Genomic DNA, 27,934 nt, shown 5'->3' with positions numbered 1-27,934 from the left:
TCCATAGATTAGGGCCTAATACATTTCAGTTCCATTGACTGGTTTCCTCACATGAACTGGAACTCAGTAACATCTTAGATGTTGTTGCATGTTGTTTATGTTGTGTTGCATGTTGTTTATATTGTGTTTATATTTTAGTTGAGTGTCATAATAATAACAGTAGAAAGATGTGTTTCTCAGCCAACAGCTCTGGGCCCAGGCTCAACTAAACTAAACACGCTCAAATGAATGAGGCCCCATGGCGTCTCCCACTGTGTGTGTGTGAGTGTGAGTAAGACGAGGAGAGAGTCCAGAATATGTTTAACAGAAGTCAGAACAACAGCTTGTAACTTTCAGATGATGCAGAAAATAACAACAAGCCAAATATATAATGTACTATAATGGCTCATGTGATGTGGTCAGTTGATAGATTTGAACTGTTTGGAGTGTAGAACAGGTTTTAAAAGGCTTTAGTGTAAACTACTGGTTCTGTCCGATGACATCACCGGGTTCCGTCCGTGACATCACAGGCTCTGTTCCGTTCTAGTATGACATCACTGGTTCCATCCGATGACCTCGAGAAGAGAGCTTTGAGGAGGCGAGACTCGTAGGTGGCCGGTGTTCTTTCGATGTGCATCCTGTCCTCCTCCAGTGGCTGTTCTATCATGGCTGGCTCTGTCTTACCGTACACTACAGGGAGAGAGAGGAGAGGAAAGAGTGAGAGGAGAGGGGGAGGAGAGGGGGAGGAGAGGGAGGGGAGAGAGGGGAGAGGAGAGGAGAGGGGGAGGAGAAGAGAGAGGGGAGGAGAGGAGAGGGGAGAGGAGAGGAGAGGGGGAGGGGGGGGAGAGGAGAAGAGGAGAGGGAGGGGAGAGGGGGAGAGGAAGAGAGGGGGGAGAGGAGAGGGGGGGGAGGGAGAGGGAGGGGGAGAGGGGAGGGAGAGGGGGGAGTGAGAAGGGAGAGGAGGAGAGGAGAGGGGGAGGAGAGGAGAGAAGGGGGGGAGGAGGAGAGGGGGAGGGAGAGGAGGGGGAGGGGAGGAGAGGAGGGGAGAGGAGAAGAGAGAGGGGGGGAGGAGATGGGAGGGAGAGGAGAGGGGGGGGAGGGAGGGGGAGAGGAGAGGAGAAGAGAGAGAGAGGAAAGGGGGAGGAGAGGGAGGGGGGGAGTGAAGGAGAGGGGGGAGAGGGAGGGAGGAGAGAGGAGAGAGGGGAGGAGAGGAGAGGGGAGGGGGAGGAGGGGAGGGGGGGGAGGAGAGGAGAGGGGGGGAGGGGGAGGGAGGAGAGGGGGAGAGGGAGGGAGGGAGAGGAGGGGGAGGGAGGGGAGGGGGGGGAGGAGAGGAGAGGGGGGAGGGAGGGGAGGGAAAGAGGGGGAGGAGAGGAGAGAGGGGGGAGAGGGAGGGGGGAGAGGGGCAGGGAAGGGAGAGGAGAGGGAGAGGAGAAGAGAGAGGGAGGAGAGGGGGAGGAGAGAGAGGGGAGGGAGAGGAGAGGGGGAGAAGAGAGAGGGGGAGAGGAGAAGAGAGAGGGGGAGGAGAGGAGAGAGGGAGTGGGGAGGAGAGGAGAGGGGGAGGGGAGAGGAGAGGGGGGAGAGGAGAGGAGAGGAGAGGAGAGAGGGGAGAGAGAAGAGAGAGGGGAGAGGAGAGGGGGAGGAGAGGAGAGAGGGAGGGGGAGGAGAGAGAGGAGAGAGGGGAGAGGAGAAGAGGAGAGGGGGAGGAGAGGAGAGAGGGGAGAGGAGAGGGGAGGAGAAGAGAGAGTGGGAGAGGAGAGGAGAGGGGGAGGAGAGAAGAGAGGGGAGGGGAGGAGAGGAGAGGGGGAGAGGAGAAGAGAGAGGGGGAGGAGATGGGGGAGGGGAGAGAGGAGAGGGGGAGAGGGGAGGGGAGAGGAGAGGAGAAGAGAGAGGGGGAGAGGAAAGGGGGAGGAGAGGAGAGGGGGAGGAGAGGAGAGGGGGAGGAGAGGGGAGGGGGAGGAGAGGAGAGAGGAGAAGAGGGGGAGAGGAGAGGGGGAGGAGAGAGAGAGGGGAGGGGGAGGGGGAGGGAGAGAGAGGGGGAGGAGAGAGAGGGGAGGGAGAGGAGAGAGAGAGGGGGAGGGAGAGGGGGAGGGGAGAGGAGAGGGGGAGGAGAGAGAGAGAGGGGGAGAGGGAGGGGGAGAGGGAGGGGGAAGGAGAGAGAGAGGGGGAGAGGAGTAAGAGAGGGAGGATATGGGGAGGAGAGGAGAGGGGGAGGGAGAGAGAGGGGGAGAAGAGAGAGGGGGAGAGGAGAGGAGAGAGGGAGGGAGAGGAGGAGAGGGGAGGAGAGGAGAGGGGGAGAGAGGGGAGAGAGAGGGGGAGGAGAGGGGGAGAGGGAGGGGGAGGGAGAGGAGAGGAGAGGAGAGGAAAGAGGGGGAGGGAGAGGAGAGGGACGTGGGAGGTAAAATGGTGTGTTGAAACTGTGTGTGTGTGTGTATGTGTGTGTGTGCGCGCACGTGTGTCTGTAGGTGTGTGTGTGAGTGTGCATGTGTGTGTGTGTCTGTCTGCACGTGTGTAATTATGTATGTCTGTATGTGTGTGTGTGTGTGTGTATGTATGTATGTATGTGTATGTGTGTGTATGTCTGTATGTGTGTGTATGTGTGTGTGTATGTTGTGTCTGTGTGTATGTGTGTGTCTGTATGTATGTGTATGTGTGTGTCTGTATGTGTCTGTGTGTCTGTATGTGTGTGTCTGTATGTGTGTGTGTCTGTATGTGTGTGTGTATGTATGTGTGTGTGTATGTATGTGTGTGTGTGTGTGTGTGCGTCCCTCACCTTCACAGTGCTCAGGAACTGAATACCTCCTGAACAACGGAGTCCCTGATCATGATCATGTGTTTGGCCGTGTTCTCAGCAGAGACAGGAAACAGCGCTTAGCATAGAACCAGGTGTCTGTTCCCAGCTACACACACAGGACTGACAACCAATGAGAGAAGGATACGAAACCCTGGTCACAGGAATAGATATGTCCTTCTCGGGGGGCAGGGATATACACTCTGGAGACTCAAAGTCATTTGACAGGTACCCTCATATAAACAACTTGTACCTGGCCTGAAAACCTAAAACCAGTTAAACCAGTTAAAACCAGTTTAAAACAAGTAAAACCAGCTAAAACCAGCTAAAACCAGTTAAACAAGCTAAAACCGGGTTAAAACCAGCTAAAACCAGTTAAACAAGCTAAAACCAGTTAAACAAGCTAAAACCAGTTAAAACAAGCTAAAACCAGTTAAACAAGCTAAAACCAGTTAAAACAAGTGTGTGGTTGATAGAGTTGTAGGAATGACAACAACACTCCTACAGAGACATTCTCTGTGTGTGTTCAGCTGGGCCGAGTGAGCAGACACAGGTGCAGAACTCTGGGCTATGTTCGGTTGGCCAATATCTAAACAAAGATCAAACACTCTGGAAGGGATGTCCAAATGACACCCTATTCCTATATAGTGCACTACTTTTAAACAGAGTAGTGTACTATATAGGGAATAGGGTGTCATTTAGACACACTATTTATGTTTGTCAGGGCTGAAGTAGTAGAAAACATCCAAAAACATTGGCTTTCCAAGAGAATGTTCCAGAACTGCGGATAGAAAAACAATGCAACCTTCTTGTTGTACGGTTCCAGACTTTTGATGACACCGGGGTGATGCAAAGTCAGTTCCCTGGCACAGTACAGGGTCCTGGAAGAGAGATATAAACCTATTAACCCAGGGTCCTGGATAAACCCTATTAACACAGTACAGGGTCCTGGAAGAGAAGATATAAACTAACACAGTATTAACACAGAAACCTACAGGGTCCTGGAAGAGACATAGAAACCCTATTAACACAGTACAGGGTCCTGGAAGAGAGATATAAACCCTATTAACTCAGTACAGGGTCCTGGAAGAGAGATAGAAACCTATTAACACAGTACAGGGTCCTGTAAGAGATATAAACACTATTAACACAGTACAGGGTCCTGGAAGAGATAGAAACCCTATTAACACAGTACAGGGTCCTGGAAGAGATATAAACCCTATTAACACAGTACAGGGTCCTGGAAGAGAGATATAAACCCTATTAACTCAGTACAGGGTCCTGGAAGAGAGATATAAACCCTATTAACACAGTACAGGGTCCTGGAAAGAGATAAACCCTATTAACTCAGTACAGGGTCCTGGAAGAGAGATATAAACCCTATTAACACAGTACAGGGTCCTGGGAAGAAACCCCTATTAACACAGACAGGGTCCTAGATATAAACCCCATTAACACAGTGCAGGGTCCAGGAAGAGACATAAAAAACACTATTAACACAGTACAGGGTCCTAGAAGAGACATGGCCTATTAACACAGTACATCGTCCTGGAAGAGAGATAGAAACCCCATTAACACAGTGTAGTGTAACAGAACCTGTCAATGTAACCAGTGATGTAGTGGTAAAACAATAATGTAACGACTCCCTATACATTCAATGCATTTCCCCCAAAGGTGGGTGAGAAGAGTTTCTGTAAGTTCCCTCCACTACACCGCTGAAGGACCGTGGTAAATCCAACTCACCCCATAACCAGGTTGATTGATACAGAGGTGGAAGACTTTCTTATCGGGTCGTCGTAGGAGATCTGCTCTTCCTCCTTCTCGATCTTCCTCATCAGTTCTTCAGCCTGAGGACAACGGGGTTACAGGAACAGTGGTGGGATCAGATGTTTCACTGTGTTTTATACTGTAAACTCCACTCACTCACTCACTCACTCACTCACTCACTCACTCACTCACTCACTACCACTCACTACTCACTCACACCTCACTCACCTCACTCTACCTCACTCACCTCACCACTCACTCACTCACTCACTCACTCACTCACCTCACTCACTCACTCACCTCACTCACCTCACTCACTCACTCACCTCACTCCTCACCTCACTCACTCCCCCTCACTCACCTCATTCACCTCACTCACTGATCACCTCACTCACTCACCTCACTCACTCCACCTCACTCACTCACTCACCACCTCACTCACTCACCTCACTGCTCACTCACTCACCTCACTCACTCACTCCCACTCTCACCTCACTCACCTCACCTCACCACCACTCACTCACTCACTCACTCACTCACTCACCACCACCACTCACCACCACCACCACCACCACCACCACTCACTCACCTCACCCTCACCTCACTCACTCACCCTCACTCACTCACCTCACTCACTCACTCACTCACTCACCTCACTCACTCACCACCTCACCACCACCACTCACCACCACCACCACTCACTGGTCACCACCACCACTCACTCACTCACTCACTCACTCACTCACCTCACTCACCTGTGGATGTTCACTTCATCACTCCAGAAACACACTCACTCACCACCTGTTCCCTACATAGTCACTCACCACCACTCACTCACCACCACCATTTCCTACCTCTTCTGGTTCTGGGAAGTCACTGATATAGGAGACACACAGGTTAGCCAGCACAACAGCAGACATTCAGGATCTGGAGAGGTGGGAAGAGAAGGGGAGAGAGAGACTGAAGGGGGGAGAGAGGAGAAGAGAGAGAGAGACAGAGTGGGAGAGATGGAATGGAGAGAGAGAGATAGATAGAGACAGAGAAGGGAAAGAGAGAGAGAGATCAGTCAGAAGGACACTGGGAGAAGGGCAGACCTGCGTTGGTAAACTGTGGATGTTCAATACTTCATCACTCCAGAAACACTAAAGTATCATGCAGAGATGAGACACAGCATTCCGAGCATCCATTGACTGGCCACCCCATTTTGCACCCTACATAGACTGGCACTACCTTTGACCAGAGTGCCACTATGAGTCACTGCAAGGGGATGGGCAAAATTAGTGCAGGGTTTGTAGGGAATAAGTGGACCATTTGGGACGAGACAGGGCCAAAGTGTGAGACTGGCAACAGAACTGCATTCAGAGTCACTGCACTGACTACGGCCACCAGAGACTGAGACTGGCCACTGCATTCAGAGTCACTGCACTCTGCCACCTCCAGGTGTGAGAATGGCCACTGCATTCAGAGTCACTGCACTCTGCCACCAGGGGTGAGAACCGGCCACTGCCTCCATTCAGAGTCACTGCAGAACTCTCACACCCAGACCTCCTGTAGTAGTCCTATACTTATTTGTGAGAATGGCCACTGCATTCAGAGTCACTGTCAACTCTCTATGACCACCAGGTCTGTGAGACTGGCCACTGCATTCAGAGTCACTGCACTCTCCCACCAGGTGTGAGAATGGCCACTGCATTCACGGTCCAACAGTCACTGCACCTCTCTCACCAGGGGGTGAGACTGGCCACCTACATTCAGAATCACTGCACTCTCCCACCAGAGGTGAGACTGGCCACTGCATTCAGGTCACTGCACTACCAGACCTCCCACCAGAGGTGTATGACTGGCTACTGTCATTCCAGACCTCCCACTGCACTCTCCCACCAGGGGTGAGACTGTCCACTGCATTCAGAGTCACTGCACTCTCCCTATTATGCAGGGGGTGAGACTGTCCACTGCATTCAGAGTCACTGCACTCCTCCCACCATAGGGTGAGAGACTGGCCACCTCCTATTATCCAGAGTCCTCGGCACTCTCCCCACCAGGGGTGAGACTGGCCACTGCATTCAGAGTCACTGCACTCTCCCACCAGGGGTGAGACCCAAAAGGACCTCCTATTATCTGCATTCAGAGTCACTGCACTCTCCTATTACCAGGGGTGAGACTATAGTCTATATGGCAGACCTCCTATTACAGGGACGTGGGTGTTACCGAGGGTTTACGTCGGCAGGGACACTCCTGTATATTACAGTGTTCCAGCTATGTAGCCATGCTAGGGGAGCAGAGACAGGATTCATTTCAACAGCAGCATGACATCACCAGACCTCCTATTATCCTGTAGTCTGTATGACATCAACACCAGACCTCCAGATTATCCTGTAGTCTGTATGACTACGGTCAACAGAACTATAGTCTATATGACCACCAGACCTCCTATTATCCTTGTAGTCTGTGCGGACTCGGTCCAACAGAACTATAGTCTATATGACCACCAGACCTCCTATTATCCTGTAGTCTGTATGACTACGGTCAACAGAACTATAGTCTATATGAACCACCAGACCTCCTATTATCCTGTAGTCTGTATGACTCGGTCAACAGAACTATAGTCTATATGACCACCAGACTCCTATTATCCTGTAGTCTGTATGACTACGGTCAACAGAACTATAGTCTATATGACCACCAGACCTCCTATTATCCAGTCTGTATGACTACGGTCAACAGAACTATAGTCTATATGACCACCAGACCTCCTATTATCCTGTAGTCTGTATGACTATGGTCAACAGAACTATAGTCTATATGACCACCAGACCCTCCTATTATCCTGTAGTCTGCATGACTACGGTCAACAGAACTATAGTCTATATGACCACCAGACCTCCCTATTATCCTGTAGTCAGCAGAACTGTATGACCCACCGGGTCAACAGAACTATAGTCTATATGACCACCAGACCTCCTATTATCCTGTAGTCACCAACATGACTACGGTCAACAGAACTGCAAGCCACCAGACCTAGTCTATATGACCACCAGACCTCCTATTATCCTGTAGTCTGTATGACTACGGTCAGCAGAACTATAGTCTATATGACCACCAGACCTCCCTATCCTGCAGTCTGTATGACACGGTCAACAGAACTATAGTCTATATGACCACCAGACCTCCTATTATCCTGTAGTCTGTATGACCCGGTCAACAGAACTATAGTCTATGACCACCAGACCTCCTATTATCCTGTAGTCTGTAAGGACTACGGTCAACAGAACTATAGTCTATAAGGACCACCAGACCTCCTATTATCCTAGTACAGTCTGTATGACTCGGTCCAACCAGAACTATAGTCTGTATGACTACGGTCAACAGTAATTCACTACAGAGGTGTTCTGAACAGAAACAGGAGGCCCGTAAACATTCAAATGGTATTACACTGTGCCTTAGGAAAGCATTCAGTCCTCTTGACTTTTCCAAAACCTTTGCTACGTTACAGCCTTATTCTAAAATGGATGAAATAAAACATGTTCCTCAGCAATCTACACACAATAACCCAAAACAAGAAAGCGAAAACAGTTTTCTATAATTTTTTTGCTAAAAATAAAAATAAGAATGATGTTTTTTTTTTTTATTCAGACCCTTTGCGATGAGACTTGAAATTGATCTCAGGTACATCCTGTTTCCTTGATCATCTTTGAGATGTTTCTACAACTTGATTGGAGTCCAGCTGTGGGTAAATACAGTTGATTGGTCATGATTTGGGAAAGGCACACACCTGTCTATATGAAAGGTTCCACAGTTGACAGAGCATGTCAGAGAAAAAACCAAGCCATGAGGTGGAATGAATTGTCCATAGAGGTCCAAGACAGGACTGTGTCGAGGCACAGATCTGGGAAGGGTACCAAAACATTTCTGCAGCATTGAAGGAACACAGTGGCCTCATCATTCTTAAATGGAAGATGTTTGGAACCACCAAGACTCTTTCCAGAGTTGGCCGCCCGGCCAAACTGAGCTGATCGGGGAGAAGGACCTTGGTCAGAGAGGTGACCAGAACCTGATGGTCACGCTGACAGAGCTCCAGAGTTCCTCTGTGGAGATGGCACTGTAGCACTCCACCAATCAGGCCTTTATGGTAGAGTGGCCAGACAGAAGCCACTCCTCAGTAAAAACACATGAAAGCCCACTAGGAATTTAAAAGGCAGCTAAGACTCTCAGACCATGAGAAACAAGATTCTCTGGTCTGATGAAACCAAGATTTGCTCTTTGGTGTGAATGCCATGCATTACGTCTGGAGGATATCTGGCACCATCCCTATGGTGAAGCATGGTGGTGGCAGCATCATGCTGTGGTGATTTTTTTCAGCGGCATGGAGACTAGTCAAGATCGAGGCAAAGATGAACGGAGCAAAGTATAGAGAGATCCTTGATGAAAACCTGCTCCAGAGCACTCAGGACCTCAGACTGGGGCTTAAGGTTCACCTTCCAACAGGACGACGACCCTAAGCACACAGCCAAGACAATGCAGGAGTGGCTTCGGGACAAGTCTCTGAATGTCCTTGAGTGTCCCAGCCAGAAACTGGACTTGAACCCGATTGAACATCTTTGGAGACCTTAAAATAGCTGTGCAGCGACACTCCCCATCCAACCTGACAGAGCTTGGAGAGGATCTGCAGAGAAGAATGGGAGAAACTCCCCAAATACAAGTGTACCCAAGCTTGTAGCGTCATACCCAAGAAGACTCAAGGCTGTAATCACTGCCAAAGGTGCTTCAACAAAGTACTGAGTAAAGGGTCTGTATACTTATGTAAATGTGATATTTCAGTTTTTAATTTTTAATAAATTAGCAAAAAAAACATTTTTACTTTGTCATTATGGGGTATTGTTTGTAGGTTGATGAGGAAAAAACATTTGAATCAATTTTAGAATAAGTCTGTAAATGTAACAAAGTGTGGAAAAAGTCAAGGGGTCTGAATATTTTCCTGAAGGCAATGTATGTGATCCCTCCCTCTCTCCCTTTCTCCCCCATCTCCCTCCCCTCTCTCCTTTCTCCCCATCTCCCCCTCTCCTTTCTCCCCCATCTCCCTCCCTCTCCCCCCCATCTCTCCTCCCTCTCTCCTTTCTCCCCCATCTCCCTCCCTCTCTCCTTTCTCCCCATCTCCCTCCCTCTCTCCTTTCTCCCCCATCTCTCCCCCTCTCTCCTTTCTCCCCCATCTCCCCCTCTCTCCTTTCTCCCCCCATCTCCCCCCTCTCCTTTCTCCCCCCATCTCCCCCTCTCTCCTTTCTCCCCCATCTCCCCCCCTCTCTCCTTTCTCCCCCATCTCCCCCTCTCTCCTTTCTCCCCCCATCTCCTCCCTCTCCCCCATCTCCTCCCTCTCTCCCCCATCTCCCTCCCTCTCTCCTTTTCTCCCCCATCTCCCTCCCTCTCTCCTTTCTCCCCATCCCCATCCCTCTCTCCTTTCTCCCCCATCCCTCCCTCTCCTCTCTCCCCCATCTCCCTCCCCTCTCCCCCATCTCCTCCTCTCTAGTTAACTCACGTTGTCGTAGTGTTTCTTAACGATGGGTTCGTAAAAGCCGATGGCTTCCTTGTACTTGTTCTCCTGCATGAAGAGAACGTGAGCCACGTTGAGCTTCCAGGTGTCGTGTTCGTTGCAGAACTCCACCGACTACGGAAGATCTTCTCAACCATCTGGTAGTTCTCCCTGTTCCAGTAGATCTTAGCCTGGGCCATCAGAAATGGGATGTACCTACAGGACAGGACAACAGTTATATACCAGTAGATCTTAGCCTGGGCCATCAGAACTGGGATGTACCTACAGGACAGGACAACAGTTATATACCAGTAGATCTTAGCCTGGGTTATCAGCACTGGGATGTACCTACAGGACAACAGTTATATACCAGTAGATCTTAGCCTGGGTTATCAGCACTGGGATGTACCTACAGGACAGGACAACAGTTATATACCAGTAGATCTTAGCCTGGGTTATCAGCACTGGGATGTACCTACAGGACAGGACAACAGTTATATACCAGTAGATCTTAGCCTGGGTTATCAGCACTGGGATGTACCTACAGGACAGGACAACAGTTATATACCAGTAGATCTTAGCCTGGGTTATCAGCACTGGGATGTACCTACAGGACAGGACAACAGTTATATACCAGTAGATCTTAGCCTGGGTTATCAGCACTGGGATGTACCTACAGGACAACAGTTATATACCAGTAGATCTTAGCCTGGGTTATCAGCACTGGGATGTACCTACAGGACAACAGTTATATACCAGTAGATCTTAGCCTGGGCCATCAGAACTGGGATGTACCTACAGGACAGGACAACAGTTTATATACCAGTAGATCTTAGCCTGGGTTATCAGCACAGAGATGTACCTACAGGACAGGACAACAGTTATATACCAGTAGATCTTAGCCTGGGTTATCAGAACTGGGATGTACCTACAGGACAGGACAACAGTTATATACCAGTAGATCTTAGCCTGGGTTATCAGCACAGAGATGTACCTACAGGACAGGACAACAGTTATATACCAGTAGATCTTAGCCTGGGTTATCAGCACAGAGATGTACCTACAGGACAGGACAACAGTTATATACCAGTAGATCTTAGCCTGGGTTATCAGCACAGAGATGTACCTACAGGACAGGACAACAGCTATATACCCATTATATACAGTGGTTCCTCCTTTAAAAGTTGCATCATACAGCACCTTCTGCTGCAGCCTGGAACGTTATCATGGTCAATTTTCTCTGTTAATGGAGTGCTAGTTTGACCACCAGGGCACTTTGAGAAGCATTTGATAGTCTTCCATAAATCAAATCAAATCAGATTTTAGCCATGGTTCAGCAGATGTTAATGCGAGTGTAGGAAATGTTTGTGCTTCTAGTTCCGACAATGCAGTAATAACCAACAAGTAATCTAACTAACAATTCCAAAACTACTGTCTTATACACAGTGTAAGGGGATACAGAATATGTACATAAGGATATATGAGTGAGTGATGGTACAGAGCAGATCAGTAGATGGTTATCAGTACAGTATATACATATGAGATGAGTATGTAGACAAAGTAAACAAAGTGGCATAGTTAAAGTGGCTAGTGACATAAGAATGCAACGATGATTATATACCAGTATATACATATGCATAGAGATGAATAGTGTAGGGTAAGTAACATTATATAAGGTAGCATTGTTTAAAGTGGCTAGTGATATATTTACATAATTTCCCATCAATTCCCATTATTAAAGTGGCTGGAGTTGGGTCAGTGTCAATGACAGTGTGTTGGCAGCAGCCACTTATGTTACCAGTAGATGTTTAACAGTCTGATGGCCTTGAGATAGAAGCTGTTTTCAGTCCTCGGTCCCAACTTTGATGCACCAGTAGATCTCGCTTCTGGATGATAGAACGGGATGAACAGGCAGTGGTTCGGGTGGTTGATGTCCTTGATGATCTTTATGGCCTCCTGTAACAGCGGGTGGTGTAGGTGTCCTGGAGGGCAGGTAGTTTGCCCCGGTGATGCGTTGTGCAGACCTCACTACCCTCTGGAGAGCCTACAGGTTGAGGGCGGAGCATATTGACATTACCAGAGAATTTAAAACCTTTTTTGTAATGACATAGCATATAAATCTAACTTGATTATTTAGCAGACATCACTTCCTTATAGCCGTCTGGATGAGAACGATGCCCATGTTGTCTGTTCTCTTTGGTCGCAATGTCTTCTTTTTTTAGATAAACAGCTTGTTTTTGAATGGTAACTGTGTAACAGGTGGAGTTTTCGGGGTGAGGAAAGGTGTGACTTCCAGGTTACAATCGGCTATAAGTATACAGCAGCAGTCCTCACTTTGATTATGCTGTAACAACGTGATGTAGCACCATGACCAGGATCTCTATTCATTTCTCTATTCATTTCTCTATTCATTTCTCTATTCATTTAAGTGAGCAGATTAGGGCTTTCAGGAGGAATATGGAAAATCTACTGGAGACATTTCAAAGTACTGGTAGACTTGGTGATTTTGGTCACGGACATTTACCTATTCACAAACAATATAATCAGATGCCTGTTTTACTCCGACCTCGAAAGCCCAGGAAAATGATCAGGTACGGTAGGCTGCAACACTGTAAAGCCCAGGAAAATGATCAGGTACAGTAGGCTACAATACTGTAAAGCCCAGGAAAATGATCAGGTACAGTAGGTTACAATACTGTAAAGCCCAGGAAAATGATCAGGTACAGTAGGCTACAATACTGTAAAGCCTAGCAAAATGATCAGGTACAGTTGGCGACAATACTGTAAAGCCCAGCAGAATGATCAGGTACAGTAGGCTACAATACTGTAAAGCCCAGGAAAATGATCAGGTACAGTAGGCTACAATACTGTAAAGCCCAGGAAAATGATCAGGTACAGTAGGCTACAATACTGTAAAGCCCAGGAAAATGATCAGGTACAGTAGGCTACAATACTGTAAAGCCCAGGAAAATGATCAGGTACAGTAGGTTACAATACTGTAAAAGCCCAGGAAAATGATATACAGTAGGCTACAATACTGTAAAGCCTAGCAAAATGATCAGGTACAGTTAGACAATACTGTAAGCCCAGCAGAATGATCAGGTACAGTAGGCTACAATACTGTAAAGCCTAGCAAAATGATCAGGTACAGTAGGCTACAATACTGTAAAGCCCAGGAAAATGATCAGGTACAGTAGGCTACAATACTGTAAAGCCTAGCAAAATGATCAGGTACAGTAGGCTACAATAAGTAAAGCCCAGGAATATGATCAGGTACAGTAGGCTACAATACTGTAAAGCCCAGGAAAATGATCAGGTACAGTAGGCTACAATACTGTAAAGCCCAGGAAAATGATCAGGTACAGTAGGCTACAATACTGTAAAGCCCAGGAAAATGATCAGGTACAGTAGGCTACAATACTGTAAAGCCCAGGAAAATGATCAGGTACAGTAGGCTACAATACTGTAAAGCCCAGGAAAATGATCAGGTACTGGGCTACAATACTGTAAAGCCCAGGAAAATGATCAGGTACAGTAGGCTACAATACTGTAAAGCCCAGGAAAATGATCAGGTACAGTAGGTTACAATACTGTAAAGCCCAGGAAAATGATCAGGTACAGTAGGCTACAATACTGTAAAGCCTAGCAAAATGATCAGGTACAGTTGGCGACAATACTGTAAAGCCCAGCAGAATGATCAGGTACAGTAGACTACAATACTGTAAAGCCTAGCAAAATGATCAGGTACAGTAGGCTACAATACTGTAAAGCCCAGGAAAATGATCAGGTACAGTAGGCTACAATACTGTAAAGCCTAGCAAAATGATCAGGTACAGTAGGCTACAATACTGTAAAGCCCAGGAATATGATCAGGTACAGTAGGCTACAATACTGTAAAGCCCAGGAAAATGATCAGGTACAGTAGGCTACAATACTGTAAAGCCCAGGAAAATGATCAGGTACAGTAGGCTACAATATCTAAAGCCCAGGAAAATGATCAGTACAGTAGGCTACAATACTGTTAAAGCCCAGAGAAAATGATCAGGTACAGTAGGCTACAATACTGTAAAGCCCAGGAAAATGATCAGGTACAGTAAACAATACTGTAAAGCCCAGGAACATGATCAGGTACAGTTAGGTTACAATACTGTAAAGCCCAGGAAAATGATCAGGTACAGTAGGCTACAATACTGTAAAGCCCAGGAAAATGATCAGGTACAGTAGGCTACAATACTGTAAAGCCCAGGAATATGATCAGGTACAGTAGGTACAACACTGTACAGCCCAGGAATATGATCAGGTACAGTGGCTACATTACTGTAAAGCCCAGGAAAATGATCAGGTACAGTAGGCTACAATACTGTAAAGCCCAGGAAAATGATCAGGTACAGTAGGCTACAATACTGTAAAGCCCAGGAAAATGATCAGGTACAGTAGGCTACAATACTGTAAAGCCCAGGAAAATGATCAGGTACAGTAGGCTACAATACTGTAAAGCCCAGGAAAATGATCAGGTACAGTAGGCTACAATACTGTAAAGCCCAGGAAAATGATCAGGTACAGTAGGCTACAATACTGTAAAGCCCAGGAAAATGATCAGGTACAGTAGGCTACAATACTGTAAAGCCCAGGAAAATGATCAGGTACAGTAGGCTACAATACTGTAAAGCCCAGGAAAATGATCAGGTACAGTAGGCTACAATACTGTAAAGCCCAGCAGAATGATCAGGTACAGTAGGCTACAATACTAAAGCCCAGGAATATGATCAGGTACAGTAGGCTACAATACTGTAAAGCCCAGGAAAATGATCAGGTACAGTAGGCTACAATACTGTAAAGCCCAGGAAAATGATCAGGTACAGTAGGCTACAATACTGTAAAGCCCAGCAGAATGATCAGGTACAGTAGGCTACAATACTGTAAAGCCCAGCAGAATGATCAGGTACAGTAGGCTACAATACTGTAAAGCCCAGGAAAATGATCAGGTACAGTAGGCTACAATACTGTAAAGCCCAGGAATATGATCAGGTACAGTAGGCTACAATACTGTAAAGCCCAGGAAAATGATCAGGTACAGTAGGCTACAATACTGTAAAGCCCAGGAAAATGATCAGGTACAGTAGGCTACAATACTGTAAAGCCCAGGAAAATGATCAGGTACAGTAGGCTACAATACTGTAAAGCCCAGGAAAATGATCAGGTACAGTAGGCTACAATACAAAAGCCCAGCAGAATGATCAGGTACAGTAGGCTACAATACTGTAAAGCCCAGGAATATGATCAGGTACAGTAGGCTACAATACTGTAAAGCCCAGGAAAATGATCAGGTACAGTAGGCTACAATACTGTAAAGCCCAGGAAAATGATCAGGTACAGTAGGCTACAATACTGTAAAGCCCAGGAATATGATCAGGTACAGTAGGCTACAACACTGTACAGCCCAGGAATATGATCAGGTACAGTAGGCTACAATACTGTAAAGCCCAGGAAAATGATCAGGTACAGTAGGCTACAATACTGTAAAGCCCAGGAAAATGATCAGGTACAGTAGGCTACAATACTGTAAAGCCCAGGAAAATGATCAGGTACAGTAGGCTACAATACTGTAAAGCCCAGGAAAATGATCAGGTACAGTAGGCTACAATACTGTAAAGCCCAGGAAAATGATCAGGTACAGTAGGCTACAATACTGTAAAGCCCAGGAAAATGATCAGGTACAGTAGGCTACAATACTGTAAAGCCCAGGAAAATGATCAGGTACAGTAGGCTACAATACTGTAAAGCCCAGGAAAATGATCAGGTACAGTAGGCTACAATACTGTAAAGCCCAGGAAAATGATCAGGTACAGTAGGCTACAATACTGTAAAGCCCAGCAGAATGATCAGGTACAGTAGGCTACAATACTGTAAAGCCCAGGAATATGATCAGGTACAGGAGGCTACAATACTGTAAGCCCAGGAAAATGATCAGGTACAGTAGGCTACAATACTGTAAAGCCCAGGAAAATGATCAGGTACAGTAGGCTACAATACTGTAAAGCCCAGCAGAATGATCAGGTACAGTAGGCTACAATACTGTAAAGCCCAGCAGAATGATCAGGTACAGTAGGCTACAATACTGTAAAGCCCAGGAATATGATCAGGTACAGTAGGCTACAATACTGTAAAGCCCAGGAAAATGATCAGGTACAGTAGGCTACAATACTGTAAAGCCCAGGAAAATGATCAGGTACAGTAGGCTACAATACTGTAAAGCCCAGCAGAATGATCAGGTACAGTAGGCTACAATACTGTAAAGCCCAGCAGAATGATCAGGTACAGTAGGCTACAATACTGTAAAGCCCAGGAAAATGATCAGGTACAGTAGGCTACAATACTGTAAAGCCCAGCAGAATGATCAGGTACAGTAGGCTACAATACTGTAAAGCCCAGCAGAATGATCAGGTACAGTAGGCTACAATACTGTAAAGCCCAGCAGAATGATCAGGTACAGTAGGCTACAATACTGTAAAGCCCAGCAGAATGATCAGGTACAGTAGGCTACAATACTGTAAAGCCCAGGAATATGATCAGGTACAGTAGGCTACAATACTGTAAAGCCCAGCAGAATGATCAGGTACAGTAGGCTACAATACTGTAAAGCCCAGGAAAATGATCAGGTACAGTAGGCTACAATACTGTAAAGCCCAGCAGAATGATCAGGTACAGTAGGCTACAATACTGTAAAGCCCAGGAAAATGATCAGGTACAGTAGGCTACAATACTGTAAAGCCCAGGAAAATGATCAGGTACAGTAGGCTACAATACTGTAAAGCCCAGGAAAATGATCAGGTACAGTAGGCTACAATACTGTAAAGCCCAGGAAAATGATCAGGTACAGTAGGCTACAATACTGTAAAGCCCAGGAAAATGATCAGGTACAGTAGGCTACAATACTGTAAAGCCCAGGAAAATGATCAGGTACAGTAGGCTACAATACTGTAAAGCCCAGCAGAATGATCAGGTACAGTAGGCTACAATACTGTAAAGCCCAGGAATATGATCAGGTACAGTAGGCTACAATACTGTAAAGCCCAGGAAAATGATCAGGTACAGTAGGCTACAATACTGTAAAGCCCAGGAAAATGATCAGGTACAGTAGGCTACAATACTGTAAAGCCCAGCAGAATGATCAGGTACAGTAGGCTACAATACTGTAAAGCCCAGCAGAATGATCAGGTACAGTAGGCTACAATACTGTAAAGCCCAGGAAAATGATCAGGTACAGTAGGCTACAATACTGTAAAGCCCAGCAGAATGATCAGGTACAGTAGGCTACAATACTGTAAAGCCCAGCAGAATGATCAGGTACAGTAGGCTACAATACTGTAAAGCCCAGCAGAATGATCAGGTACAGTAGGCTACAATACTGTAAAGCCCAGGAAAATGATCAGGTACAGTAGGCTACAATACTGTAAAGCCCAGGAAAATGATCAGGTACAGTAGGCTACAATACTGTAAAGCCCAGCAGAATGATCAGGTACAGTAGGCTACAATACTGTAAAGCCCAGGAATATGATCAGGTACAGTAGGCTACAATACTGTAAAGCCCAGGAAAATGATCAGGTACAGTAGGCTACAATACTGTAAAGCCCAGCAGAATGATCAGGTACAGTAGGCTACAATACTGTAAAGCCCAGCAGAATGATCAGGTACAGTAGGCTACAATACTGTAAAGCCCAGGAAAATGATCAGGTACAGTAGGCTACAATACTGTAAAGCCCAGCAGAATGATCAGGTACAGTAGGCTACAATACTGTAAAGCCCAGCAGAATGATCAGGTACAGTAGGCTACAATACTGTAAAGCCCAGCAGAATGATCAGGTACAGTAGGCTACAATACTGTAAAGCCCAGCAGAATGATCAGGTACAGTAGGCTACAATACTGTAAAGCCCAGGAATATGATCAGGTACAGTAGGCTACAATACTGTAAAGCCCAGCAGAATGATCAGGTACAGTAGGCTACAATACTGTAAAGCCCAGGAATATGATCAGGTACAGTAGGCTACAATACTGTAAAGCCCAGCAGAATGATCAGGTACAGTAGGCTACAATACTGTAAAGCCCAGCAGAATGATCAGGTACAGTAGGCTACAATACTGTAAAGCCCAGCAGAATGATCAGGTACAGTAGGCTACAATACTGTAAAGCCCAGCAGAATGATCAGGTACAGTAGGCTACAATACTGTAAAGTGGATCTAATCATGATAATAAATCGACTGCTGGTCTTTACTGTCTGCTGCACATGTTTACATTGTATTCCAATTCCAGAGAAACTATTCAAGCCGTCGACTCACTGATGAATGAGGATGACGAGCGATCGGTAAAGGCCATCTGTAATCTGCTGACATCACCGCACAACATCAACATCGCTCTAATCACAGTCAGAAGACAGTTGAAGAAACTGGAGAGGACTTATGGTAAGGTTCAGTAAGACATGTTATATATATATATAAACTGGAGGGGAGTTAAGTCCCGCAGCGTCAGCTCCCAACTTTTAAAGCAGGAACCACTATAGCAGTAAATGTTAGCCTGGGGGAGTCACCAATACGGAAGAAGAGGAGACATTGACACTGACCCAACTCCAGCCACTTTAATAATGGGAATGGATGGGAAATGTTGTAAATATATCACTAGCCACTTTAAACAATGCTACCTTATATAATGTTACTTACCCTACATTATTCATCTCATATGCATACGTATATACTGTACTCTACATCATCGACTGCATCTTTATGTAATACATGTATCACTAGCCACTTTAACTATGCCACTTTGTTTACTTTGTCTACATACTCATCTCATATGTATATACTGTACTCGATACCATCTACTGTATGCTGCTCTGTACCATCACTCATTCATATATCCTTATGTACATATTCTTTATCCCCTTACACTGTGTATAAGACAGTAGTTTTGGAATTGTTAGTTAGATTACTTGTTGGTTATTACTGCATTGTCGGAACTAGAAGCACAAGCATTTCGCTACACTCGCATTAACATCTGCTAACCATGTGTATGTGACAAATAAAATTTGATTTGATTTGATACACCATTCAGACAACCAGACAGGGAGAAGGTCCAGACCAGCCACCAATCAGACAGGGAGAATGTCCAGACCAGCCACCAATCAGACAGGGAGAAGGTCCAGACCAGCCACCAATCAGGGAAGAATAATGGACCAAAGTGACCAACCAGCAGAGTAGGTGAGGTAAGTCACCAATCAGGGAAGAGAAAGGTGAGACAAGCTACCAATCAGACAGGAGAATACTCAGTAGGGGCGGGGTCTACTCACTTCTCCACCATCTCATCGTAGTCCTGGAGGGTTTCTTCAAGGCTTCGTTATCCCGGGCTAGTCTGGCTTCCTGTATCTTAGAGACAAAGATTACACACAGGTCACGGGCTAGTCTGGCTTCCTGTATCTTAGAGACAAAGATTACACACAGGTCACGGGCTAGTCTGGCTTCCTGTATCTTAGAGACAAAGATTACACACAGGTCACGGGCTAGTCTGGCTTCCTGTATCCTAGAGACAAAGATTACACACAGGTCACGGACTAGTCTGGCTTCCTGTATCCTAGAGACAAAGATTACACACAGGTCACGGGCTAGTCTGGCTTCCTGTATCCTAGAGACAAAGATTACACACAGGTCACGGGCTAGTCTGGCTTCCTGTATCTTAGAGACAAAGATTACACACAGGTCACGGGCTAGTCTGGCTTCCTGTATCCTAGAGACAAAGATTACACACAGGTCACGGACTAGTCTGGCTTCCTGTATCCTAGAGACAAAGATTACACACAGGTCACGGGCTAGTCTGGCTTCCTGTATCCTAGAGACAAAGATTACACACAGGTCACGGGCTAGTCTGGCTTCCTGTATCTTAGAGACAAAGATTACACACAGGTCACGGGCTAGTCTGGCTTCCTGTATCCTAGAGACAAAGATTACACACAGGTCACGGACTAGTCTGGCTTCCTGTATCCTAGAGACAAAGATTACACACAGGTCACGGGCTAGTCTGGCTTCCTGTATCCTAGAGACAAAGATTACACACAGGTCACGGGCTAGTCTGGCTTCCTGTATCCTAGAGACAAAGATTACACACAGGTCACGGACTAGTCTGGCTTCCTGTATCCTAGAGACAAAGATTACACACAGGTCACGGGCTAGTCTGGCTTCCTGTATCCTAGAGACAAAGATTACACACAGGTCACGGGCTAGTCTGGCTTCCTGTATCCTAGAGACAAAGATTACACACAGGTCACGGGCTAGTCTGGCTTCCTGTATCCTAGAGACAAAGATTACACACAGGTCACGGGCCAGTCTGGCTTCCTGTATCCTAGAGACAAAGATTACACACAGGTCACGAGCTAGTCTGGCTTCCTGTATCCTAGAGACAAAGATTACACACAGGTCACGGGCTAGTCTGGCTTCCTGTATCCTAGAGACAAAGATTACACACAGGTCACGGGCTAGTCTGGCTTCCTGTATCCTAGAGACAAAGACTACACACAGGTCATAGCCTGGCTTCCTGTATCCTAGAGACAAAGATTACACACAGGTCACGGGCTAGCCTGGCTTCCTGTATCCTAGAGACAAAGATTACACACAGGTCACGGGCTAGCCTGGCTTCCTGTATCCTAGAGACAAAGACTACACACAGGTCACGGGCAGCCTGGCTTCCTGTATCCTAGAGACAAAGATTACACACAGGTCACGGGCTAGCCTGGCTTCCTGCACCTTAGAGACAAAGACTACACACAGGTCACGGGCTAGCCTGGCTTCCTGCACCTTAGAGACAGATACACACAGGTCACGGGCTAGCCTGGCTTCCTGCACCTTAGAGACAAAGACTACACACAGGTCACAGGCTAGTCTGGCTTCCTGCACCTTAGAGACAAAGACTACACACAGGTCACGGGCTAGCCTGGCTTCCTGCACCTTAGAGACAAAGATTGCACACAGGTCACGGGCAGTCTGGCTTCCTGCACCTTAGAGACAGACTACACACAGGTCACGGGCTAGCCTGGCTTCCTGCACCTTAGAGACAAAGACTACACACAGGTCACGGGCAGCCTGGCTTCCTGCACCTTAGAGACAAAGATTGCACACAGGTCACGGGCTAGTCTGGCTTCCTGTATCTTAGAGACAAAGATTACACACAGGTCACGGGCTAGTCTGGCTTCCTGTATCCTAGAGACAAAGATTACACACAGGTCACGGACTAGTCTGGCTTCCTGTATCCTAGAGACAAAGATTACACACAGGTCACGGGCTAGTCTGGCTTCCTGTATCCTAGAGACAAAGATTACACACAGGTCACGGGCTAGTCTGGCTTCCTGTATCCTAGAGACAAAGATTACACACAGGTCACGGACTAGTCTGGCTTCCTGTATCCTAGAGACAAAGATTACACACAGGTCACGGGCTAGTCTGGCTTCCTGTATCCTAGAGACAAAGATTACACACAGGTCACGGGCTAGTCTGGCTTCCTGTATCCTAGAGACAAAGATTACACACAGGTCACGGGCTAGTCTGGCTTCCTGTATCCTAGAGACAAAGATTACACACAGGTCACGGGCTAGTCTGGCTTCCTGTATCCTAGAGACAAAGATTACACACAGGTCACGGGCTAGTCTGGCTTCCTGTATCCTAGAGACAAAGATTACACACAGGTCACGGGCTAGTCTGGCTTCCTGTATCCTAGAGACAAAGATTACACACAGGTCACGGGCTAGTCTGGCTTCCTGTATCCTAGAGACAAAGACTACACACAGGTCACGGGCTAGCCTGGCTTCCTGTATCCTAGAGACAAAGATTACACACAGGTCACGGGCTAGCCTGGCTTCCTGTATCCTAGAGACAAAGATTACACACAGGTCACGGGCTAGCCTGGCTTCCTGTATCCTAGAGACAAAGATTACACACAGGTCACGGGCTAGCCTGGCTTCCTGCACCTTAGAGACAAAGACTACACACAGGTCACGGGCTAGCCTGGCTTCCTGCACCTTAGAGACAGATACACACAGGTCACGGGCTAGCCTGGCTTCCTGCACCTTAGAGACAAAGACTACACACAGGTCACAGGCTAGTCTGGCTTCCTGCACCTTAGAGACAAAGACTACACACAGGTCACGGGCTAGCCTGGCTTCCTGCACCTTAGAGACAAAGATTGCACACAGGTCACGGGCTAGTCTGGCTTCCTGCACCTTAGAGACAGACTACACACAGGTCATGGGCTAGCCTGGCTTCCTGCACCTTAGAGACAAAGACTACACACAGGTCACGGGCTAGCCTGGCTTCCTGCACCTTAGAGACAAAGATTGCACACAGGTCACGGGCTAGTCTGGCTTCCTGCACCTTAGAGACAGACTACACACAGGTCACAGGCTAGTCTGGCTTCCTGCACCTTAGAGACAGACTACACACAGGTCACAGGCTAGTCTGGCTTCCTGCACCTTAGAGACAGACTACACACAGGTCACAGGCTAGTCTGGCTTCCTGCACCTTAGAGACAGACTACACACAGGTCACAGGCTAGAGACAGTCTGGCTTCCTGCACCTTAGAGACAGACTACACACAGGTCACAGGCTAGTCTGGCTTCCTGCACCTTAGAGACAGACTACACACAGGTCACAGGCTAGTCTGGCTTCCTGCACCTTAGAGACAGACTACACACAGGTCACAGGCTAGTCTGGCTTCCTGCACCTTAGAGACAGACTACACACAGGTCACAGGCTAGTCTGGCTTCCTGCACCTTAGAGACAGACTACACACAGGTCACAGGCTAGTCTGGCTTCCTGCACCTTAGAGACAGACTACACACAGGTCACGGGCTAGCCTGGCTTCCTGCACCTTAGAGACAGACTACACACAGGTCACAGGCTAGTCTGGCTTCCTGCACCTTAGAGACAGACTACACACAGGTCACGGGCTAGTCTGGCTTCCTGCACCTTAGAGACAGACTACACACAGGTCACAGGCTAGTCTGGCTTCCTGCACCTTAGAGACAGACTACACACAGGTCACAGGCTAGTCTGGCTTCCTGCACCTTAGAGACAGACTACACACAGGTCACAGGCTAGTCTGGCTTCCTGCACCTTAGAGACAGACTACACACAGGTCACAGGCTAGTCTGGCTTCCTGCACCTTAGAGACAGACTACACACAGGTCACAGGCTAGTCTGGCTTCCTGCACCTTAGAGACAGACTACACACATTTACATTTACATTTAAGTCATTTAGCAGACGCTCTTATCCAGAGCGACTTACAAATTGGTGCTTTCACCTTATGACATCCAGTGTCATAGTGACACACAGGTCACTATGGATGCTTTATGTTGTTCTCTCCAATAATAACACAGTCTTATCACTGTATCCTGAACAGGGGAAAACGTGATGTCATTCTGTAAAAACACATCACTGATAGCTATTTAAAGCTATAAAGGTTAAACAGCACCAATGTGAATGTAGAAGGCTTGGAAAAGGTAAGCTTTCGTCCCAAATGGCACCCTAGTCCCATAGGGCTCAACTCAAAAGTAGTGCACTCTTAGGAAGAAAAAAAAGTGCTATCTAGAACCTATAAAAGGGTTCTTCGGCTGTCCCCATAGGAGAATCCTTTGAAGAACCCTTTTTGGTTCCAGGTAGAACCCTTTTGAGTTCCATGTAGAATCTTGTACACAGAGAGTTCTACATGGAACCAAAAAGAGTTCTTCAAAGGATTTCCCTATGGGGACAGCCGAAGAACCCTTTTGGAACCCTTGCGGTTCCATTCGGGACGCAGACTAAAGCTAATAAACAAGCTGGTGGCCTGAGAGAGCAGAATGGAAGAATGTAACCTGTGGGGCCTCGGACGAAAGAGAAGGAGAATGGAAGACCAAATAGATGAGAGAAGGATGACAACAGGATAACATGATAACCAGACAACATCAACATGATAACCAGACAACATCAACAGGATAACCAGACAACATGAACAGGATAACAGGATAACCAGACAACATCAACAGGATAACCAGACAACATGAACAGGATAACAGGATAACCAGACAACATCAACAGGATAACAGGATAACCAGACAACATCAACAGGATACCAGGATATCCAGACAACATCAACAGGATAACCAGACAACATCAACAGGATAACCAGACAACATCAACAGGATAACCAGACAACATCAACAGGATAACCAGACAACATCAACAGGATAACCAGACAACATCAACAGGATACCAGGATAACCAGACAACATGAACAGGATAACCAGACAACATCAACAGGATAACAGGATAACCAGACAACATCAACAGGATAACCAGACAACATGAACAGGATAACAGGATAACCAGACAACATGAACAGGATAACCAGACAACATCAACAGGATAACAGGATAACCAGACAACATCAACAGGATAACAGGATAACCAGACAACATGAACAGGATAACCAGACAACATGAACAGGATAACAGGATAACCAGACAACATCAATAGGATAACCAGACAACATGAACAGGATAACCAGACAACATGAACAGGATAACATGATAACCAGACAACATCAACAGGATAACAGGATAACCAGACAACATCAACAGGATAACAGGATAACCAGACAACATCAATAGGATAACCAGACAACATCAACAGGATAACCAGACAACATCAACAGGATAACCAGACAACATCAACAGGATAACCAGACAACATCAACAGGATAACCAGACAACATCAACAGGATACCAGGATAACCAGACAACATCAACAGGATAAGCAGACACCATGAACAGGATAACCAGACAACATGAACAGGATAACCAGACAACATCAACAGGATAACAGGATAACCAGACAACATCAACAGGATAACAGGATAACCAGACAACATGAACAGGATAACCAGACACCATCAACAGGATAACCAGACAACATGAACAGGATAACCAGACAACATGAACAGGATAACCAGACAACATCAACAGGATAACCATACAACATCAACAGGATAACCAGACAACATCAACAGGATAACAGGATAACCAGACAACATCAACAGGATAACAGGATAACCAGACAACATCAATAGGATAACCAGACAACATCAACAGGATAACAGGATAACCAGACAACATGAACAGGATAACCAGACAACATCAACAGGATAACCAGACAACATCAACAGGATAACCAGACAACATCAACAGGATAACAGGATAACCAGACAACATCAATAGGATAACCAGACAACATGAACAGGATAACCAGACAACATGAACAGGATAACCAGACAACATCAACAGGATAACAGGATAACCAGACAACATCAACAGGATAACAGGATAACCAGACAACATGAACAGGATAACCAGACACCATCAACAGGATAACCAGACAACATGAACAGGATAACCAGACAACATGAACAGGATAACCAGACAACATCAACAGGATAACCATACAACATCAACAGGATAACCAGACAACATCAACAGGATAACAGCATAACCAGACAACATCAACAGGATAACAGGATAACCAGACAACATCAATAGGATAACCAGACAACATCAACAGGATAACAGGATAACCAGACAACATGAACAGGATAACCAGACAACATCAACAGGATAACCAGACAACATCAACAGGATAACCAGACAACATCAACAGGATAACAGGATAACCAGACAACATCAATAGGATAACCAGACAACATGAACAGGATAACCAGACAACATGAACAGGATAACATGATAACCAGACAACATCAACAGGATAACAGGATAACCAGACAACATCAACAGGATAACAGGATAACCAGACAACATCAACAGGATAACCAGACAAGATAACCAGACAACATCAACAGGATAACAGGATAACCAGACAACATCAACAGGATAACCAGACAAGATTGTAACCTGTTTGGTCAGCTTGCGTAGTTGATCTGTCAACTTGGCGTTCATCTCATCAAACTTCCTGAAGGCCTGCGTTGGTCAAACACAACAGAGACATGATCAGAGACAGGAATATATACCTCAGAATATACAAAGAGCAGGTGGTATACAGTTATTAGTACTAGTAGGCAGTAGGTTGCATGGGGTGATTAGTACTAGACAGTAGGTAGTATACAGTTATTAGTACTAGACAGTAGGTAGTATACAGTTATTAGTACTAGGTAGTAGGTTGTATAAAGTGATTAGTACTAGACAGTAGGTTGTATACAGTGATTAGTACTAGGTAGTAGGTACAGTGATTATACAGTGATTAGTATTAGTACTAGGTAGTAGGTAGTATACAGTGATTAGTACTAGGTAGTAGGTTGTATACAGTGATTAGTACTAGGTAGTAGGTAGTATAGAGTGATTAGTACTAGGTAGTAGGTAGTATAGAGTGATTAGTACTAGGTAGTAGGTAGTATAGAGTGATTAGTACTAGGTAGTAGGTGGTATAGAGTGATTAGTACTAGGTAGTAGGTAGTATAGAGTGATTAGTACTAGGTAGTAGGTAGTATAGAGTGATTAGTACTAGGTAGTAGGTAGTATAGAGTGATTAGTACTAGGTAGTAGGTAGTATAGAGTGATTAGTACTAGGTAGTAGGTAGTATAGAGTGATTAGTACTAGGTAATAGGTAGTATAGAGTGATTAGTACTAGGTAGTAGGTAGTATAGAGTGATTAGTACTAGGTAGTAGGTAGTATAGAGTGATTAGTACTAGGTAGTAGGTAGTATAGAGTGATTAGTACTAGGTAGTAGGTAGTATAGAGTGATTAGTACGAGGTAGTAGGTGGTATAGAGTGATTAGTACTAGGTAGTAGGTAGTATAGAGTGATTAGTACTAGGTAGTAGGTAGTATAGAGTGATTAGTACTAGGTAGTAGGTAGTATAGAGTGATTAGTACTAGGTAGTAGGTAGTATAGTGTGATTAGTACTAGGTAGTAGGTAGTATAGAGTGATTAGTACTAGGTAATAGGTAGTATAGAGTGATTAGTACTAGGTAGTAGGTAGTATAGAGTGATTAGTACTAGGTAGTAGGTAGTATAGAGTGATTAGTACTAGGTAGTAGGTGGTATAGAGTGATTAGTACTAGGTAGTAGGTAGTATAGTGATTAGTACTAGGTAGTAGGTAGTATAGAGTGATTAGTACTAGGTAGTAGGTAGTATAGAGTGATTAGTACGAGGTAGTAGGTGGTATAGAGTGATTAGTACTAGGTAGTAGGTAGTATAGTGATTAGTACTAGGTAGTAGGTAGTATAGAGTGATTAGTACTAGGTAGTAGGTAGTATAGTGATTAGTACTAGGTAGTAGGTAGTATAGTGATTAGTACTAGGTAGTAGGTAGTATAGAGTGATTAGTACTAGGTAGTAGGTGGTACAGGGTGTAAATGGTGTGTAGTTTTGTTGTTACCTCCTCTGGAGCTGTCTGGCAGGTCAACATGGCGTCCAGAAACTCATACAGATACTGGAACGGTAGAGACCACATAGATCAACTGTTTATTACATAGCAGGAGAAGGAGGACCAGAAAATTAATTGGGGATGTGTAGCAAGAACAGGATGTATATAGAGGTCTTTCAATCCAGAACAGGATGTATATAGAGGTCTTTCAATCCAGAACAGGATGTATATAGAGGTCTTTCAATCCAGAACAGGATGTATATAGAGGTCTTTCAATCCAGAACAGGACATATATAGAGGTCTTTCAATCCCATAGGATGTATATAGAGGTCTTTCAATCCCACAGGATTTATATAGAGGTCTTTCAATCCCATAGGATGTATATAGAGGTCTTTCAATCCAGAACAGGACATATATAGAGGTCTTTC

General features: G+C 45.9%; 1 pseudogene; it reads right to left on the bottom strand.

Moving 5' to 3' along the window:
- Positions 1 to 285: 285 nt before the first annotated feature.
- LOC135564965 (intraflagellar transport protein 70A-like) overlaps positions 286 to 27,934 on the bottom strand; it is a 49,377-nt pseudogene continuing 21,728 nt past the window's right edge.

Source organism: Oncorhynchus nerka, linkage group LG26 (genome assembly GCF_034236695.1).
Source record: "Oncorhynchus nerka isolate Pitt River linkage group LG26, Oner_Uvic_2.0, whole genome shotgun sequence".
Lineage (NCBI taxonomy): Eukaryota > Metazoa > Chordata > Actinopteri > Salmoniformes > Salmonidae > Oncorhynchus > Oncorhynchus nerka.
This window is presented reverse-complemented; position numbering and strand designations above follow the sequence as displayed.